Source organism: Hyperolius riggenbachi, chromosome 5, assembly GCF_040937935.1.
Source record: "Hyperolius riggenbachi isolate aHypRig1 chromosome 5, aHypRig1.pri, whole genome shotgun sequence".
Classification (NCBI taxonomy): Eukaryota; Metazoa; Chordata; class Amphibia; order Anura; family Hyperoliidae; genus Hyperolius; species Hyperolius riggenbachi.
The window spans coordinates 210155419-210172093 of record NC_090650.1 but is presented as its reverse complement, the minus strand read 5'-3'; positions in this window follow the sequence as shown (position 1 = coordinate 210172093).

Below are 16675 nucleotides of genomic sequence, written 5' to 3'. Positions count from 1 at the left end.
CACCTGTCTGGTATGCCTATAATGCCTCTGTGATCGCAGTAAACCTAGTAAGCAGAGCTGGTGCTTCATCTTTTCTTCTTTTCTTCACTATGGAGGAGGCAGGGGTGGCGATGAAGGTAAACATCAGGCTAGCGACAAGCAGATTATCCTAGCCTGGTGATTTTTTCAGAAGGGCACAGCAGACACAGGGGGTGGACTAGTGGCACCAATAGAGAGACACAGAGGCATGTGATTGTGCACATGACATTCCTCTGGGTCCTCTTAAGATTTAATACATTCATCTCGGGTTCTCTTTAAGTCCTTTAATAGTCAAAATTAACCATGAATGCTTACCTTTAATTTATGTTTCTCATGCCAATATCCTCAGAAACAATCCCAAGCCAATATCCTCTTGATGAGACCTTCATTGAAGATCTCCGTGCACCCGTCGCCATACATGACACTCCCCCACACAGTTCTCAGGTATACTTAGTAAAGCTGAGAGCTTAACATCTTCAAATATCCCTCCAAGGCTCCCTATTGGCCCTTTAACAGACCAATAGGAACCCTCCAGATGAGTGAATGAGTAGTAGGGGACACGTCTTTGGCTATAAAGTGTAACTGTCAGGCATAAAATAAAAAATTCATTCTCTATTTTTATCTGGTAAAAAAGTAATAAGTGTGTTAACCAGGCAATCCGAAAGTTAAAAATCCCTCTTACTTTTCGTCTCTATAAAACATCATTCCCCAGTTTCCCTGGCTCTGATTTGGTACATCTGCTGCACAAAGGAAGTTACAGGGCATGCTGGGTTTTCTTTTTTTCTCCTTTACTTTCCCCTCAGACATAACTAAGGCAGCCTGATTGGCTGAAGCCTGTTTCCCTACCATTTTCCCCTCCCACACCTCTGTTCCTTTCTGATACGCCAATATTTCTCATGCTGAGACAATGTACTTTCTACTGCAGATCTGGGTGGGAGTGTCTGTAGACTGGGAGCAGGGCGGATAATGATACACAGACAGAGTAAGGGAGGAAATTATGTCAGGATTGGCTTCAAGATAGACACAGTCAAAATGGAAAATCCTAAGAAGGATGTTCTCTTTTTATACTATAGAAAAATCACTAAAATCAAAATATCAAAATATGGACAGTGCATTGAGTTGCTCGAATGTCCGCGTACACGAGTACGAGTAGTGACGCGTACGAGTCCGAGCTGTCACGAAACGACTCGTCACCGCGGCTCGTTTGAATCGCTAGTTACGCTTCGCAAGACGAGTCCATGCGAATATCATGAATCACGAGTCGTCATTACGACTCGTGACTCGTACACTATATTGCGTATGCTTATGCTGGCATGCGTAAAAATGTACGCATGAAACAAACGTATTCTTAGAACTTTTCATCATTTATACATGATATTTCTGCTGTATGAATGATTCAATTTGCAATACATTAGTGGAGGTGTCCATCATCACCAACACAGACTAGGTTAAGAAGACCACAGCACAAATTTGATCCGTGGCACTTTTTAGGGTATCAGGACCTTATAAATATGTCCATAAAAATTAGTGGAGGAGGTGTCCATCATCAGCAACACAGAGTTGGGTAAGAAGAACACAGCACAAAGTTGAACCATGGCACTTTTGAGGGTATCACGACATAATAAGGTCATAGGTGGAGTACCTAAGTGGCACTCTTGTGTCGGTGGTAGAAACACATTCCAAAGGAGCATCAACAGCAGCAGGAGGAGGTGGTATATAGTCTGGTAATGCCACAGGCAGACTGGCAGGTGAAGGTCATAGGTGGAGTACCTAAGTGGCACTCTTGTGTCGGTGGTAGAACCACATTCCCATTCTCTGGTGGTGAGACTGGCAGCAGCAGCAGTTAAAATATATACAGTAGTGGTAATATATACAGATGAGTGTGGCACCCAGGCTGTGGTGCTACCACACTTAGGAGCAGAATCCGGTGATGAAGGTAAGTAGTCTGGTGGTGAGACTGGCAGCAGCAGCAGCAGTTAAAATATATACAGTGGTGGTAATATATACAGATGAGTGTGGCACCCAGGCTGTGGTGCTACCACACTTAGGAGCAGAATCCGGTGATGAAGGTAAGTAGTCTGGTGGTGAGACTGGCAGCAGCAGCAGTTAAAATATATACAGTGGTGGTAATATATACAGATGAGTGTGGCACCCAGGCTGTGGTGCTACCACACTTAGGAGCAGAATCCGGTGATGAAGGTAAGTAGTCTGGTGGTGAGACTGGCAGCAGCAGCAGTTAAAATATATACAGTGGTGGAATATATACAGATGAGTGTGGCACCCAGGCTGTGGTGCTACCACACTTAGAAGCAGAATCCGGTGATGAAGGTAAGTAGTCTGGTGGTGAGACTGGCAGCAGCAGCAGTTAAAATATATACAGTGGTGGTAATATATACAGATGAGTGTGGCACCCAGGCTGTGGTGCTACCACACTTAGGAGCAGAATCCGGTGATGAAGGTAAGTAGTCTGGTGGTGAGACTGGCAGCAGCAGCAGTTAAAATATATACAGTGGTGGAATATATACAGATGAGTGTGGCACCCAGGCTGTGGTGCTACCACACTTAGGAGCAGAATCCGGTGATGAAGGTAAGTAGTCTGGTGGTGAGACTGGCAGCAGCAGCAGTTAAAATATATACAGTGGTGGTAATATATACAGATGAGTGTGGCACCCAGGCTGTGGTGCTACCACACTTAGGAGCAGAATCCGGTGATGAAGGTAAGTAGTCTGGTGGTGAGACTGGCAGCAGCAGCAGTTAAAATATATACAGTGGTGGTAATATATACAGATGAGTGTGGCACCCAGGCTGTGGTGCTACCACACTTAGGAGCAGAATCCGGTGATGAAGGTAAGTAGTCTGGTGGTGAGACTGGCAGCAGCAGCAGTTAAAATATATACAGTGGTGGAATATATACAGATGAGTGTGGCACCCAGGCTGTGGTGCTACCACACTTAGGAGCAGAATCCGGTGATGAAGGTAAGTAGTCTGGTGGTGAGACTGGCAGCAGCAGCAGTTAAAATATATACAGTGGTGGTAATATATACAGATGAGTGTGGCACCCAGGCTGTGGTGCTACCACACTTAGGAGCAGAATCCGGTGATGAAGGTAAGTAGTCTGGTGGTGAGACTGGCAGCAGCAGCAGTTAAAATATATACAGTGGTGGAATATATACAGATGAGTGTGGCACCCAGGCTGTGGTGCTACCACACTTAGGAGCAGAATCCGGTGATGAAGGTAAGTAGTCTGGTGGTGAGACTGGCAGCAGCAGCAGTTAAAATATATACAGTGGTGGTAATATATACAGATGAGTGTGGCACCCAGGCTGTGGTGCTACCACACTTAGGAGCAGAATCCGGTGATGAAGGTAAGTAGTCTGGTGGTGAGACTGGCAGCAGCAGCAGTTAAAATATATACAGTGGTGGTAATATATACAGATGAGTGTGGCACCCAGGCTGTGGTGCTACCACACTTAGGAGCAGAATCCGGTGATGAAGGTAAGTAGTCTGGTGGTGAGACTGGCAGCAGCAGCAGTTAAAATATATACAGTGGTGGAATATATACAGATGAGTGTGGCACCCAGGCTGTGGTGCTACCACACTTAGGAGCAGAATCCGGTGATGAAGGTAAGTAGTCTGGTGGTGAGACTGGCAGCAGCAGCAGTTAAAATATATACAGTGGTGGTAATATATACAGATGAGTGTGGCACCCAGGCTGTGGTGCTACCACACTTAGGAGCAGAATCCGGTGATGAAGGTAAGTAGTCTGGTGGTGAGACTGGCAGCAGCAGCAGTTAAAATATATACAGTGGTGGTAATATATACAGATGAGTGTGGCACCCAGGCTGTGGTGCTACCACACTTAGGAGCAGAATCCGGTGATGAAGGTAAGTAGTCTGGTGGTGAGACTGGCAGCAGCAGCAGTTAAAATATATACAGTGGTGGAATATATACAGATGAGTGTGGCACCCAGGCTGTGGTGCTACCACACTTAGGAGCAGAATCCGGTGATGAAGGTAAGTAGTCTGGTGGTGAGACTGGCAGCAGAGGTACAAATATATACAGTAGCAATATATACAGAAGACGAGTGTGGCACCCTGGTACTACCACAGTGGGCATCAGAATCCGGTGATGAAGGTATAGAGTCTGGTGGTGAGACTGGCAGCAGAGATAAAAATATATACAGTGGCAATATATACAGATGACGAGTGTGACACCCTAGTGGAGGTGCTACCACACTTTGAAGCACCAGCAGCAGGAGTTAGTGGTGGTGTTGAAGGGTGAACAGGTGAACCCAGCCAGTTCATTTCTTACTCCTCCTATCACCAACAGCAGGGGCCAGAAAATCATCACCCACCCAAGCATGGTTCATCTTAATGAACATTAGTCTGTCCACCGACTGTGTGGACAGACGAGAACGTTTTCAGTCACCACTCCACCTGCAGCACTGAAGCTCCTCTCTGAAAGTACGCTTGAAGGAGGGCAGGACAGGAGTTCCAGGGCGTACTGTGCCAGCTCAGTCCAAATACCCAACATCTTCACCCAGTACTCCATGGGGTCCACAGGGGCCTCAGTGTCCAGCCCGCTGAAGGACCCCATATAGTCAGACACCATTCGGGTGAAGCGTTGGTGCTGACTGGTGGAGGATGCTGCTGCTGATGCTCCACGCACCTCCTCTGTAGGCAACTCCACACTGTACATTTGCCTTTTCAGGCTGCGCAGGTCCCCTGGCCGCCTGCTGCTGCTGCTGGGTGCAGGCGCCTGCTGCTGGGTTTGCTGGACAGGTGCAATGGGGGGAGTGCAAGGCTGGGGGAAGGCTTCCTCCAGTCTGCGAACAAGGGCCTGCTGTAATGCCCTTGTTTGTTGTTCTTGGTCTTCCCCCTGCATGAACTGGCCCAGCTTGCCTTTCAGTCGTGGATCCAGCATCAGGGTGATCCAGATGTCCTCCCTCTTACGCATCTGAACCACCCTGGGGTCTCTGCGCAGGCAGCGCAGCATGTGGGCAGCCATGGGGAAGAGGTTAGCCACAGCAGCCACGTCTGCATCAAAATGGCCAGCTACAACATGCCTGTCCTCCTCCTCTGCCCATTGTGCCTCTTCCCGCCTGTTCCACCCACGCTCCAATTCTGCTGCGCTTCCTTCCTCCCCCTCATCTGCAGCAAGGTCAGGGACCTCCACCTCCTCCTCTTCCTCCTCACCCTCAGATGTTGACATTTCCTGCTGCAGATCCAGCTGGCCCAGGGCTGCCTCCCCCTGTTCCAGCAGGTCAAAAACTGCCCTGTCCAGCAGGCAGACGAGGGGCACCCACTCGCACAGTGAGGTCTGTTCTCGGCTCACCTCCTCGGTCCCCTGGAGGAATGGAGCCAGAACAAGGGCCACCTGCTGCATCAGACCCCACTGTGCGTTTGTGATGACTTGCAGTGCTGAGGATCCGGAGCACAGCAAGTCACCGATGTACCGATTCACGGCCCTCCGGTGTTTGAGGAGCCGCTCCAACATGCACAGTGTGGAGTTCCACCGAGTCGGTACATCGTTGAGCATGCGGTGTGGTGGCAGGCCCTCTTCCTGCTGCAGAATGGCCAGGCGTGCTGAGGCTGCTGGAGAGCGGCGGAAATGGCGGACTGTGTTCCTTGCCACCTCCAGCAGATCGCCCATCCCCTGGTAGGTGCGCAGGAACCTCTGCACCACCAGGTTCAGGACATGGGCCAAACAGGGGATGTGGTCCAGGTTCCCCTGCTTGATGGCGGCAATCATGTTGGCCCCATTATCGGACACCACCAATCCGACCCTGAGGCCTCGGTTGCTCAACCATCTGCTCTCCTGCTCCCTGAGGGCTTTAAGGACCACGCTGGCCGTGAGCTTCGCAGCACCCATGGCTCTCATCTCCAGCAGCGCTTGGCAAAGGCGGGGCTTCACGCTGCTGTTGTGGAGGTGGGGCCGTTTTGCCAATGTGCACGAGGAAGGAGATGGATCAGAGGAGCCTGCTGCTTCTCCCCTGATCCCGCGTGGTGGCACCACCCACAGTGCTGCTGCTGTGCCCGATGCTGCTGCTGCTGCTGCTGCTGACCCTTCCCCCACTTCCGCCAAGCTCACCCAGTGAGCCGTGAAGGACAGGTAGCGGTCTGTCCCAAAACGGCTCGTCCAGGAGTCCATGGTGATATGGACCCGCTCGCCCACGGCATGATCGAGCGAGCGGGCCACATTGTTCACCACAGACTGGTGCAGTGCTGGGATGGCCGTACAGGAGAAGAAGTGGCGGCTGGGGATGGGCCACTCCGGGGCTGCGCATTGGAGCAGAGCGCGCATATCACTCCCCGGCTGCACAATAGAATAAGGCAGCAGCTGCGAGCACATTGCACGGGCCAGCAACCCGTTCAGCTGCCTGATGCGACGGTGGCTGGGAGGAAGCGCCTTGGTCACACCAGGGAATGTCTCGCTCAGCAGGCTCTGGCGTTTGCCTGCTGCCTGGGAAGCTGAGGAGAGAGCTGTGGAGGGAGCAGATGATGCCTCAGAGCTTTGGCTGCCTTGGAGCTCAGTGGTGGGGAGAGCTCTCGACACAGCACTGGAGGGAGCAGTGCGTGGACGCACTCCTGCTGTTGCTGCTGCTGCTGCTGCTGCTGCTGTTGTTGTTGAAGGCTGACCACGCGCAGCATCCCTCACAGTCAAAAACTGTTCATACAGAGCCCTGTGATCACTCTTCAGATGGGCCTGGAGGCAGGAGGTACCCAACCTCGACGGATTGCGACCACGACTTTTTACCACTTTGCAGTGCTTGCACACTGCCAAGGTCTCGTCAACAGTGGAAACAGTAAAGTGGTTCCATATAGGGGAAGTAAATTGCCCCTTACGGCCGGAAGGGGGTGCCTGCTGCTGCTGCTGCTGTCGCCTCCCACTGCTTTGCAACTGAATTGTGGTGCTGCTGGTTGTGTTGTTGGGGATTGTGGGGGTGGTGGTGGCCGTTGAAGCAGCGGGCTGTGCCTGCTCCAAACTACCACGCCTGTCTGACTCTGGCATGCTGCTGCAAGGCTGCACGACCACAACCTCCTCCTCCTCCTCTTCCTCGCTGTCTTGGGGGGAGAAGCTGGGCACAAATAGTGGGTCCAACACTGGATCATCATCATAATCCAGGTCGGAATTTTCATGCCCAAAAAGCTCCTCCTGTGACCCTCCAACCACCTCTTCTCTCCCCACATACCCTGCCTCAGGCTCATCCCCAAAGCCCTCCTGATCAACGGGACCCACCATCCCCTCAATTTCATCCACTACTGCTGTCAGAGTACTGGCTGATGCTGGGCTTAACGTCAGCGAGCTGACGTCCATTTCAGGATCGCTGCTGGCCGCTGGGGTGGACATGGCATCAAGCAGTGGCGGGTGTCCGCTGGTAGCCGGGGTGCTGGTCACTGTTGTGGTCCGTCTGGAACCACTGGTGGACTGCTGCATCGCCATCAACTCCACAATAGCCGGTACCTGGCCCTCCTGTATGGCACGGCGAGTCTGGCCAAAAATGGGCGCTATGCGCTGCACCTCTGCGGCCTCCCCCTCAGCCAAACGCAACCTGCTGCTGGCGGAAGCGATGGCACTGCCCCTCCTCCCTCTGCTGCGATGACTGCTGCTGCCCCTGCTTCCAGACATGATCTCACGGCTCACGCAAAGAAAAAAAAAAAAGGTAAAGGGGTGGGGGGAAACACACTTCCCTTTATTTACTGGTGTACTGTACTCACTAACTAACACTCACTCACTAACTCACTAGTCACTACTACAGTAACAATCACTCACTAACTAACAGTCACTCACTACTCACTAATAATCTAAAGCTACCTAGCTAGGCCCTATCCTACACTAAGCACAATACAATCACAATACAATCTGAGACACTAACTGACTGACTGCAATGACAAATAACTATAGCTAGCTAAATATCTATTACAGCAATCAGTTAGTGTACAGTAATGCAGTAAAAACGATCTGTTTTTGACACAGACAGTGATGCCTTTGCTAACTTACTGAACTACAGCGCTGGAGATGCTCTCAGTACTGTAGGAGTCTAGCAAAGACAAGCTGACAACATGGCTGCTGCTGCCTTATATACAGGAGGGGAGGGCACAGGCTCCCCTCCTCTCATTGGTTCTAGTCAGAGGTCTGGGGCCCTCTGATTGGCCCATCGTGTAACGAACACGTCACGAACGCGTCACGACTCATGCGTACGAGTTTACGAGTCGTGACGCGCACCCGTCACGAGTGCATGCGAATCATGCACTCGTAAAAATTTGCCGTCACGAGTCCCGAGTACGAGTGCGTAACTGCGTAAAAATGGTCGTAAAGCACAGTACTCGTGGCACTCGTCACTCGTGACAGCAACCCTGCAGTGCAATACATATGTAATGTAAGTAGAGCAACTATGTATATATTTAAAGAGGAACTCCAGCCTAAACAAACATACTGTCATTAAGTTACATTAGTTATGTTAATTAAAATAGATAGGTAATATAATCTCTTACCCACACTGTTTTAAAAGAACAGGCAAATGTTTGATTTCATGATGGCAGTCATCTTTTTGGTTGAAAGGAGGTGACAGGGAGCATGAGACACAGTTCCAACTGTCCTGTGTGCTGATCAGCCCTCCCAGTTGCTAGGCAATGTGAATAACAACATGGGAAATCCCATCATGCTCTGCACAGCATCAGGGAAAAAAAGCCTGGGCTTTTTTTCTTTGATGGGTGGAGCTTAGCTAAAAATGCAGCTAAAAATGAAGCTTTGGTAAGAAAAACAAAGTTCTGATGTTGTGAAACTGTTAAAGAAACACCAAGCCTTTTCAGTTCTGCTGAGTAGATTTTTAGTCCGGAGGTTCACTTTAAATATGTGTTTTTTTCTGAGATGGTATGGCTGACAGCTCCTCTTTAAGCAGTGGAGATGTGTATTTGAAGAGCTCACTATGATCTACACAACTCTGTGAGAAATAAAGCAGCCTAGTGATCCCTTCATGCCTCCAAACTGTAGCAGAAATGTTGGGGACTAAAGTTCATAATTAGTGAGGAAGCAGAGCAGCAGGAACCAGTGACTAGCCTTGTTCTTACACAAAGATTTGTACTAAAGTTCCAAGGAGGAACCTGCTGCTGATCAGCACAGCCCTGACTGGAATATATTTAAATGGAGAATGGTCAAACATATTGGGACATTTGGTACATGTGAATGTCTATTTTTTTTTCAGTGTCTATAAATATGATTATTTGGCAGTATTCTCTGTATATGATGATGCATTAGGAACTTTACCTGATTTTACATTTTTTTATGAAAGGGGACATAAACTGAGAAGGATATGGATTTTTCCTTTTAAAATAATACCAGTTGCCCGGCTCTCCTGCTTATCCTGTGTCTCTAATACTATTAGCCGCAGCCCCTGAACAAGCATGCAGATCAGGTGCTCTGACTGAAGTCAGACTGGATTAGCTGCATGCTTGTTTCAGGTGTGTGATTCAGCCACTACTGCAGCCAAAGATATCAGCAGGACTGATTATCAACTGGTATTGTTTAAAAGTAAACACCCATATCCCTCTCAGTTAAGGTTCCCTTTGAGGGGTTTGATTTAGGGGTTTTTTTTTTGCCTATTTTGTTTTGTGTGTTATTCATTATTCTGTAATCATAGAAAGTAAACAATATCTGTATATACAACACAAGTCTTCATTCAATATCACGTTTTTCATTTTCTCTTACTGGGTTGTATTATTAAGCCAAATGAACACCTAGAACTAGGAGTTATCTTTGAAGGACTTACAAGTTAGGTTTTCATACCATATACATTACTGGTCTTCTTGCACACATATGGATACAACACATCCTGTATAGGAAATATAACAAATACAAAAGTAATCATAGTTTTTTTCTCATTCAATAATGTCAGACTGGAGCAACAGGACCAGCTGTACATTCAGCTTCAATACAGCACTAGTATAATTCATCACTTTGTTTTAATGAATGGTCACTGTGAGATTTCCAAAAGGTCATCACTGAATTGTATCTGTGCTCGCCTCTCACATAACCTTTAACCTGAACATCATGTTTCATGACAAATAGTGTTTGCTTTGAACATGAAATGCTACATCATCATTGTCAAATGTAAAGTCTATTGACTGAGCAATGTGTTGCTTTACTTTTATATATGTGTATGTATTTTATTTCTAAAGCCACCATTGGAACATGCAGTGGAAAATTTAAATAGAGAATCAAAAAGTACAGTACAGCAAAATAAAGCAATTATACTGATATACAGAAATTACAGTCACAATAGTGATTCCATAATTTGAGTTCAGTTTTGTCAACTAAAATCTCAAGCTCCTAATCTCAAAGTTGTGTCTTTTAACAAATAATGTCTATTCACGGCATTCCTGGTTTATAACCTACCTACGTGACCGAACACTGTGTAACTGCACCTGTTCATGGCACCTGTGCGTGTGTGTGACAGCTGCACATTTGTAATACCAATCACTGCATACCCACCTGTTGTTCAGTGCACCTACCTACCTATGTGACCGCACGCAGTGCCACTGCACCAGTACACGGTACCTGTGTGTGTGTGTGTGTGACAGGTGCACATTTGTAATACCAATCACTGCATACCCACCTGCTGTTCAGTGCACCTTCCTACGTGACCGCACGCAGTGTTACATACCACCAGTCACTGCACCTGTTCACAGTACCTGTGTGTGTGCAAATTTGTAATACCAGTCATTGCATAATTGTTCACAGTACCTGTGTGACAGCACGCTGTGTAATATACCAGTCCGTGCATACCTGTTAACTGCGGCCAGTAGATGTGGTAACCCCAAGGGTCCAGTTACGCCAGCGGGATGGGGTACACGGGAGTAGTGGTCAGTGCGGCGGCAGCGAGCGCGATCTGCGTGCGCTGGAGGATTTCTAGGAAGCTCGCTGGGAGGTCGAGGCTTCCTCCGCTTACCGGGCGGGCGGTTTTGTTCTTTCGTGTACTCCCGTGTACCCCATCCCGCTGGCGTAACTGGACCCTTGGGGTTACCACATCTATTGGCCATAGTGTGGAGGAAGCCAGACCGGTGAATTAACATCCAGTACACAGTGATTTGCAACATTGTGATAAGCTTTGTCTTACTTTTAACATTGTAAGTTTTAATTTTTCTTTGTGTGAGAAGCAACATTAAAAAAGTTAATGCACCAGAGAGCACTCCTCTCCTTTTTCTTTTTTATGTTTTCATCAGTCAATTTACCCTAATCCCAGAGTAAATCAGGAGCAGCACTCATTGGTGGTTTAACGATTACCTGTGGAGACACTAACTGGCTGAGCGCAGTGGAATACGTTTGAATTGTTTTCTCCTTGAAAATACCTGTTAACTGCACCTGTGTTGACAGTTGCACATTGTATTGTAATACCAGTCACTGCATACCTTTCACTGCACCTGTGTGACTGCACATTGTATTAGTCAGGTCAGTGCATACCTTTCACTTCATCCCCCCCCCGATATGAACAAAACTGGTAGAGGCAGAGACAGACCCAAAGGCAGGCCAACTGGCAGGTCTGTTCGAGATCGTGCTGACATGATTTTGTGCGGCCCTGGACCAAAGTACAGTGCTCAGAAGAAGGCACATAACATCAACTCCCAAGATTGTCAGGACGTGGTTGACTATTTAACACAGAACACCTCATCCTCCACAGCAACCAGCGCTACTACAAGCACCACATCCGCTGCATTTGACACTTCGCAGGAGTTATTTGGTGGGGAATTAACTGATTCACAGACATTATTGTTACAACCAGATGAAGGCACTAAGCAAGTTACACCACCTCATATGTCTGAGTTAGGCGACACTATGGATGTAATGTGTGAGGAGGAGGATGATGAAGTACCTGCTGTTGGTGCAGTGTATGAGGTGTCTGAGGCAAGCGAAGCTGGGGAGGATGTTTATGATAATTCTGATGATACGGATGCCACGTGGGATCCTAAGAGACAAGATGACCAAGGGGACCGTTCAGAGGGGGAGTCAGAGAGGAGTAGGAGGAGTCAAGTTGCTAAAAAAAGCAGGGGGAGCTCGTCTTCAGAAACAGCTGGTGGCAGTGTCCGGCGCCATATATCGCCAACTATGGACAGCCAGCTAACATGCCTTTCAATGTCAGCTGCTGATGCCACCATAATGCCATTAACCCAGGGGGGCTCAGCGGTGTGGACATTTTTTAGTGTGTCTGCCTTAGATCAGAGCAATGCCATCTGTTCTCTCTGCCACCAAAAATTGAGCCGTGGAAAGGCCAATAGCCATGTAGGGACAACTGCCTTACGAAGGCACATGAAGAAAAGGCACAAACTGTAATGGGAAGCGCACCAGAGGAAAAGCAGCACACAAAAGCAAAGCCACCCTCCTTCTTCTCTTCCTCCTTCAGGTGCATCATCTTCAGCCGCTTTCTCCCCTGCACCTTCACAATCACAGCCACCCTCCTCCACTCCGCCTCTCACCTTGAGCGGTTCCTGCTCCTCTACCCACAACAGCCAGGTGTCCATGAGGGAAATCTTTGAGTGGAAGAGGCCAATGTCTGCCAGTCACTCCCTTGCCCAGTGTCTAACAGCTGGCTTGGCAGAACTGTTAGCTCGCCAGCTGTTACTATACCAGCTGGTGGACTCTGAGGCCTTCCAAAAATTTGTGGCCATTGGGAAACCACTGTGGAAGATACTAGGCCGCAATTATTTCTCAAAAAAGGCGATACCCAAACTGCACCATGAAGTTAAGAAAAAGACGCTCAGGATGCTCAGGACAATAGTGAATAATGTAATGTGAGAAGATTATACTCACAAACAAGGGTTACCGCTGAGGCAACCACTGTGAATGCAGGTGAGGAGATTAGACCTGTCCTCACTCAGGGTTAAGAAGTCGCTCTCCGTAGATAGAAGAAAGGTAGGGGTGGGTCCCCCTTCCACCAAGGGTGGACACTAAAATGACTTTGATGAACAGAGGCGCCAGCAGAATAAAAACAATAATTAAAAGTTTTAAAATATGCTGGGGAGGCAGTGGTGGACTTACCTCCGAAAGCAGACGAGACTACTTGTCTGACATAAATAAACACTTTATTAGTACCCCAATAGATTGGGGTAAAACAGGGGACAAAACAGTAGCTCTCAGGTAGCACATATAGTGCCTCTGTGCTACCTGAGAGCTACTGTTTTGTCCCCTGTTTTATTGCCTGATGAAGCGGGCTTGGTCCTGCGAAACGCGTTGCATCTATTGGGGTACTAATAAAGTGTTTATTTATGTCAGACAAGTAGTCTAGTCTGCTTTCGGAGGTAAGTCCACCACTGCCTCCCCAGCATATTTTAAAACTTTTAATTATTGTTTTTATTCTGCTAGCGCCTCTGTTCATCAAAGTCATGCACCATGAAGTTGAAGGCAAGTGGTGTCATCTCTGGCACACTGTGTTGGCTCAAGGCTCCATCTGACTACGGATGCCTGGTCTGCCAAGCATGGTCAGGGCAGGTACATTACTTACACAGCCCATTGGGTCAACCTGGTGACCGCTGGCAAGCAGGGAGTATGTGGCAGCGAACCTAGAGACACCTCCATGGCTTGCAGGCAGGCCTGCTGCCACCTCCTCTCCTCCTGCTACATCCTCTTTGCTGTCGTCTTCCACCTCCTCCTTGGCTGAGTGGCAGTTCAACTCTACTGGTGCTGCGATTTCCTCTCCAGGTACACAGCCCCAGCTCCCCGGGGCCTATGCTGCATGCCAGGTACGACGGTGTCACGCCATCTTAGACATGCCTTGCCTCAAATCGGAGAGTCACACTGGAACAGCTCTCCTGGCTGCTCTTAACAAACAGGTGGAACAGTGGCTGACCCCGCACCAGCTGGAGATCGGCAACGTGATGTGTGACAATGGAAGTAATCTCATTTCGGCTTTGAATTTGGGAAAGTTGACACATGTACCCTGCATGGCACATGTGCTGAATCTCATAATTCAGAGAATTGTGTCTAAGTACCCTCCTGATCTTCGACCGCCTGCAACAACAGGACAAAACCATCAAACAGTATCTCTACAACTACAGTCAAAGGACACACTCTGGGGAGATGAGGATGTTCTGGCCGAAGTACTGGACACTCATGCAAAATGCCTGCAGGGTCATGGGACTGTTTGAGGAGGTGAGTCGCAGTGAAGGTGCCATTAGCGACTTGATCCCATATGCTTTCTTCCTGGAGCGTGCCTTGCATAGAGTGGTGGATGAAGCTGTGAAGGAGCATGAACAGGAACAGGAGGAAGAGTTGTGGGACCAATTCTCATCAGAACCAGATGTTTCCTCAACACCTGCGGCAGCACAGAGGGGGAAGGAGGATGAGGAAGAGTCATGTGGGGAAGAGGAGTCAGATGATGAGGAAGGTGTTGTTTTGGAAGAGGAGGAGGTGAAAGAACAACTGCAGCAGGCGTCGCAGGGGGCTTGTGCTGCTCAACTTTCCTGTGGTATTGTTCGTGGCTGGGGGGAGGAGGAGAACTTTGCTGACATCACTGAGGAAGAGCAAATGGAGATGGATAGTACGCCTGCATCCAACTTTGTGCAGATGGCGTCTTTCATGCTTTCCAGCCTTTTGAGGGACCACTGTATAAAAAAACTCCAGGGGAATGAGCTTTACTGGGTGGCCACGCTACTAGACCCTCGGTATAGGCACAAAGTGGCGGAGATGTTTCCAAAATTCCGGAAGGCAGAAAGGATGCAGCACTTTCAGAAGTTGAACAAGCTGGCAACTATGCTTTACAATGCGTTTAAGGGTGATGTCACAGCGCAACGGAATAAAGGTATCACTGCCATTAATCCTCCCATGTCCATGCAGGCAAGGACAGGATGCTCCAGCGATCTCATGGTGATGTCGGACATGCAGACATTCTTTAGTCCAGCGCCTTGCCTTAGCCCTTCCGGATCCACCCTCCACCAATGCCTCGACTGGCCGGTAGCCAACTACTTGGCCTTAAGTGTGGCTGTAGACACTGTGAGCAGCAATGAACCCTTGGACTACTGGGTGCGCAGGCTTGACCTGTGGCCAGAGCTGTCACAATTTGCCATCCAACTTCTGTCTTGCCCTGCCTCAAGCGTCCTGTCAGAAAGGACCTTCAGCGCAGCTGGAGGCATTGTCACTGAGAAGAGAAGACACCTAGGTCACAAAAGTGTCCAGTACTTTATTAAAATTAATGAGGTATGGATCCCGGAGGGCTACTGCCGCCCGAAGACTAAGTCAGTCCCCACACACAGCATCTCTGTCTGCACGCCATGTGACGCCTGCCTTATGACTAAGTCACTCCCCACACAGCATCTCTGCCTGCAGGCCGCTTCACTGCCTTCTCCGCCACCACCAACAGGGTCCAGGACTCCAGGCGGATTCCTGAATTTTTATAATAATTTTATAATAATTTTTCTGGTGCGTGTACATGCCTACCTAATTTTTCTGGCTGCACTGCAGCTGCAACAACAAAACAAAAGGCATGTACACGTGTCAATTCCCCTTCGTGATCATTACCTTGTCACGGTGAAGGGGCTTGCGTATCACAATGAAGCAATGACCGCCGGCTATATGAGTGTATTGGGGTTGGGGGGCACACCTGACCCAAGAAGATAGATAATAAAGTCATTGCTTTATTGTGGACCGACCAAATTCGATCACCTGGACAGTCACCGTTGTTCTGTCGTTGAGCTACCTCAGCCTGGCGACCATATGGACTTGAAAAGCACCATGGCCTACACTCTGGCCATGGTGTGCACCAGTCCAGCATGGCCATCACTACACAAACAGCTGTGTGCAATGCGTTACAAAGTGAGTTTGGTGTGTCAGTGTGAAGCAGTACTCTAATTACACTCCCTGATTGATATGTATACACATGCAAGATATTTTAAAGCACTTTAGGCCTCCAATTTAGCTTGCAATGTGATTTCTGCCCTTAAAACGCCGCTGTTTGCGGCAAATTCAGATTTTTTTCCCCGGGACTTTTGGCGTGTATCCCACTCTGCCATGCAAAAACTCAGATGTTAGACCCCTTGAAACATCTTTTCCATCACTTTTGTGGCCAGCATAAATGTTTCTAGTTTTCAAAGTTCGCCTCCCCATTGAAGTCTATTGAGGTTCCAAAGTTCTCGCAAACCCGAATTTTTTTCACATGTTCGCGTTCGAGATTCGCGAACTGAAAATCGGAGGTTCGAGCCATCTCTATTGATATGACTGAAGCCATACAACTGCTAATTCACTAACCTCTCAGCAGCTAAGGCAAGCAAAATGTTGCTCTTTATGTTTATTATACAATTTTCTGCCAGTGGTATTTAAAAGGATAGAGAAGAGTGACTAACCTAAAGAAAAATTATACTTTCCACAATGGAATCAGACTTTTTCTCCATTGGGTGTCCCTCTTTGGTTTTAAATGATCGCTTGGCCTATACTGAGTAGTATCTTAGTATAGTTTCAGCCTCCAAGGAATTATCAATATAGAGCTGTCTGTTTTTTTTTCAGCATATGAAGCATCTCATAAGTGCAAATAGGACATTTACACAAAAGTCCTTTCTCCTTTTGTTGAGGTTTATTTGCATACATTTCCCAAAGAGGATTGCCTTGCCTCTCCACGCTTGTATCCTGGACACTAGTGAAGTCACTGACATATAAAGGATTATGGTAGACAGCT